This window comes from Homarus americanus, unplaced genomic scaffold (genome assembly GCF_018991925.1).
Source record: "Homarus americanus isolate GMGI-L3 unplaced genomic scaffold, GMGI_Hamer_2.0 scaffold2539, whole genome shotgun sequence".
Taxonomy (NCBI): domain Eukaryota; kingdom Metazoa; phylum Arthropoda; class Malacostraca; order Decapoda; family Nephropidae; genus Homarus; species Homarus americanus.
Window position 1 is genome coordinate 6877068 of NW_024725489.1, and position 5114 is coordinate 6882181.

A 5114-nucleotide genomic window follows, 5' to 3' on the forward strand; every position below is an offset into this window, starting at 1 on the left:
TGTGTTGGAATGTCTAACAGGAAGGAACCATTGAACTCTGGGGAACACTTAATGAACAATTACAGTGCTGGCGTTGCCTTACCCGAACAAACATTCAATCTATCAGCCTGCGACCACGTGCACCGCCCCACACCCACGCGTCCCTGCACAAACAAGATGCCCTGATTCTGCTGAGTGTATGGTTTAAAGTGTGGCGTGGCCGCCTGGCCTCCATGATGGCAGGTCGCCTTCTGGAGTGATGCTGGTGAGGACCAGCCACCAGCCCTCTGTGGTAAACACCGACCCCCAATCCTGGCCGAGTTTTTGTGCTGGAACAATTTACACAGTACTATTGTCCCTTGCAACACCATACTGGCTCGCATTGACCCGCACTTGTAAGTACAGCCAAAGTGATGACATACCCCTCATTACTGAATATTGTGGACTCATTATGCCTACTCGTTTCTGCCTTATCTGGAGAAATGAGACAATGCGGAATGAAGTGTAACTAAGATTAATATAGTTATGAACCTTGTATCATGTTACTATGCTTAATAATCAATTGTAATTAAGATGAAATCGTCTGAGACTAACTAATTATGTATCAGATAGATCACCATGTAATACTAATGAACACCTTGTTCTCTGCAGGTTTTGACCGCATCATTAAATATTGAACGCGTCAAAAGGCGAGTTTCAATCATTCCCTCCGACTTGCCCGTCACCTGAACGTCCTTAACCAAGGCGTTACAGTTATGGTAATGTAATGTTTTATGTTGCAGAAAGACGACGACATCTACCCCGGGTTGTGGCTCTTCTACAACATCAGGTAAGTTACATTAATTAATGTTTCACCTGTTGTTGTGGTGGACCAGGTGGTGTTGCTTACTTACTTACTTACTTACTTATTTACTTGCTTACTTACTTGCTTACTTACTTACTTTCTTGCTTGCTTACCTACTTAGTTACTTGCTTGCCTAATTACTTACTTCCTTACCTACTTACTTACGTCATAGTAGGAGAGTGTCACCTGATTCCTGGTTTTATGAATGGGTGTGTGTGTTTACGTCAGTCATATGTACTCGTATAGTGAAGTGGATTTATGAATGAATATTTGGAGTGGTTTATCTGTGGTGTTTACTTGGTCTCTGGTCCATAGTAAACTTGTCTCTTCTCTGAATGACATTTACATAGCTTCAGGTGAGAACTAATTAGACGGATCACCTGAAGCTTAAATTTACCCCCCACCACCATCTTCCAGCTTATTTCACCCAAAGATTAACTAACCTAACCTAACCTACCCTAACCTAAGCTAACCTAACCCCCATGGAATGATAAGGTAGTTAATCTTTGGGTGAACTATGCGGGGGTTAATCTTCGGGTGAATTAAACGGGGGGGGTTATTCTTCAGGTGATCACATTCGATATTTTATTTTGAGAGTAACAAGTTGTTGAAGACAGTCACAAGAGCACAGTCAGTCTACCTCACATGTATTGAGGAAGAAACATATTCTCTCAGTGTCGGTCAGTTAGTTAGTCAGCACGAGCAGTCATACAGTTGGCTATCATAATTATGTTGAGTGTTTGAGGTGTTAAGATGTCGTAAGATAAGTGAAGGTTATCAGCGAGGCGGAGGTGTTGGCTTGTGGTAACTATTATCAGTTGTTGTGAATATATAAGAGACACATACTTGACCCTTCCATTGTTATTATTGTGTGGGTCATGTGTTACCAGGGTGTGGGTCATGTGTTACCAGGGTGTGGGTCATGTGTTACCAGAGTGTGGGTCATGTGTTACCAGGGTGTGGGTCATGTGTTACCAGGGTGTGGGTCATGTGTTACCAGGGTGTGGGTCATGTTTACCAGAGTGTGTCATGTTTTACCAGGTGTGGGTCATGTGTTGTGGGTCATGTGTTACCAGGTGTGGGTCATGTGTTACCAGTGTGGGTCCAGTGTGTCAAGTGTTACCCATGGGTGTGGGTCATGGTGTGGGTCATGTTTGTGTACCAGGGTGTGGGTCATGTGTTACCAGGGTGTGGGTCATGTGTTACCAGGGTGTGGGTCATGTGTTACCAGGGTGTGGGTCATGTGTTACCAAGGTGTGGGGCATGTGCTACCAGGTTATAAAGGCCTGGGACTTAGGGATAGAAATCCCTTGCCAGCCTAATCAGGTTCTTATAAGTGGAAAGTCAAGAACCATGGTTTTCCGGGGGATAACAAACAACCGTTAGAGATTGACAACTCTTTACTACGAAAACAAACACAAAAATTGATACCACTCACACAAATATCAAATAAAGAAATACTGGAGTCAAACAATTACGGGAGTCTACAATTAATAGTCAAACAATTAAGGGAGTCAACTATTAAGGGAGTCAAACAATGTACAGTATTTCCTACGACGGCAGCCCGATGGAATGTTCCGATAACGCCGTGGTCCGCTCTCAGGGGGGGGAGGTCCAGGGCAGCTTCCTCACTTGGCGCCGGCAGGCAATGTCTTGCCACGCAGGAGAGACGCCAGGGCATGGACGGTGGAGAGGGCGTGGAGGAAGTGGCGATGATGTGGCAGCCGCGGTAGTAGCTGAAACAGGTGTCTGGAGGTTGACTTTTTAATAGTGAAGGTCTGGGGAAACAGCCCACGAGCCCAGGACCTCACATGAGCACACAACCAGAAATTGAACGAACAGCGGGGTGCAAGTACAGCTGTGTTGACGGCTGGGTAGTGTCTGATGTGTGACAAGGCAGCAGCGACCTTCTCACCTCCATCTACACCCCCCCCCCTCCTAGTGGGGGCGTAAACGAGCGGCGGACAAGCATCCCTCTCGTTACAGCCCTGACACAGGGTGTGGGTCATGTGTTACCAGGGTATGGGTCATGTGTTACCAGGATGTGGGTCTTGTGTTACCAGGGTGTGGGTCATGGGTTACCAGGGTGAGGGTAATGTCTTACCAGGGTGTGGGTTATGTGTTACCAGAGTGTGGGGCATGTGTTACCAGGTTGTGGGTCATGTGTTACTTGGGAGTGGGTCATGTGTTACCAGGGTGTGGGTCATGTGTTTCCAGGGTGTGAGTCATGTGTTACCAAGGTGGGGGTCATGTGTTACCAGGGGTGTGGTAAGTGTTACCAGTGTGTGGGCCATGTTACCAGGGTGTATCATGTGTTACCAGGGTGTGTGGGTCATGTGTTACCAGTGTGTGGGTGTTACCAGGGTGTGGGTCATGTGTTACCAGGGTGTGAGTCATATGTTACCAAGGTGTTGGTCATGTGTTACCAAGGTGTGGGTCATATGTCACCAGGGTGTGGGTCATGTGTTACCAGGGTGTGAGTCATATGTTACCAAGGTGTTGGTCATGTTACCAAGGTAATATATGTCACCAGGGTGTGGGTCATGTGTTACCAGGGTGTGAGTCATATGTTACCAGGGCATGGGGTCAGTGTGTGTTACCAGGGTGTGGGTCATATGTTACCAGGGTGTGTCCAGTGTGTGGGTGATGTGTTACCAGGGTGTGGGTCATGTGTTACTAAGGTGTGGGTCATGTGTTACCAGGGTGTGGATCATATGTTACCTGGGTGTGGGTCATGTGTTACCTGGGAGTGGGTCATGTGTTACCTGGGAGTGGGTCATGGGTTATCAGGGTGTGGGTCATGTGTCACTAGGGTATGGTTCATGTGTTACCAGGGTGTGGGTCATGTGTTACCAGGGTGTGAGTCATGTGTTACCAGGGTGTGGGTCATGTGTTACCAGGGTGTGAGTCATGTGTTACCATGGTGTGTTTCATGTGTTACATGGGAGTGGGTCATGTGTTACCAGGGTGTGGGTCATGTGTCACCAGGTGTTACGTTTTAAATGCAGGAAAGTGGTTTTCTTAACGTTGAACTCTGATACCTTCACACTGGTTACTCACCCAGGAGATTATGGTGTATCACTACGTAGAATTTCACTCTGCTTCCGGCATTCAATGCGTTATGTACTTGATAAATGATGATTTAATGAATTCCATTAATTTCCAACATCCATCTAAGTTATTGGTTATACTTTGTCATAACCAATCAGTCATTACCTTTGGTAATAATAATAATAGAGGAATCACAGATACGGGCAGATAAATTGCACTTACGTTTATTTGGCACAATTTCATGCACTGGACTAATAATTTGCATGGATAGGTCAGTCACTCACATTCATGCCACAGTACCGTAAGTTATAAGGGAGAGCTTGTCAACCTGGAGAATTAATCGTTTAGATCTATTAGGCCGGCCTGGAGTGCTCTTGCAGCAAACAGGCCCTCACCAGTGATCACTTCCTTCACAGGATGTGTTAACTTGTCCCTGGAGTTAACAACAATCTCGGGGATTTGCACACACAGACTCGTAGCACTGGTAGGACTGTATGGCCCCTGTTCTTAAGTCCGCGGAGCAGGAGGTCTGCCCTAACCCATGGTCTAAAGCCCACTGACTAAAATGTGGTTTTGAGGCGTGAAATGATGAACAGTACAACACTGTCTCACTGACCTGCCTCTATCGGCTGGCAAACATACCACTAATGGAAAACATATGTCCCAGTTATGGCTGGCCGGGTGCCTTATCTCTACCGTAAACAAACATTTGGAGTGGGTTGTTTGGGAGGCCCAACGCAACCCATTTCACCAGGCTGTGGGTAATGTGTTACCAGGGGGTAAGTCATGTGTTTCTAAGGTGTGGGTCATGTGTTAGCAGGGTGTGGGCCATGTGTTACCAGTGTGTGGGCAAATTGTTACCAGGGTGATGGTCATATGCTACCAGGGCATGGGCCATGTGTTTCCAGGGTATGGGCCATGTGTTATCAGGGAGTGGGCAGTGTGTTACCAGGGTGTGGGCCATGAATAAGGGAGTGGGCCAAGTGTTACAAGGGAGTGGGCCATGTGTTGCCTGGGTGTGGGCTATGTGTTACCAGGGTGTGGGCTGTGAGTTATAAGGGAATGTTCCATGTGTCACAACCAGCCAGGATGTGGGCCATGTGTCACAACCAGCTAGGATGTTGGCCATATTTTACATCCAGCCAGTGTGTGGCTTATGTGTCACCACCATCCAGGGTGTGGCCCATGTGTCACCACCAGCCACGTTAAGGGCCATGTGTGACAACCAGCCAGGGTGTGG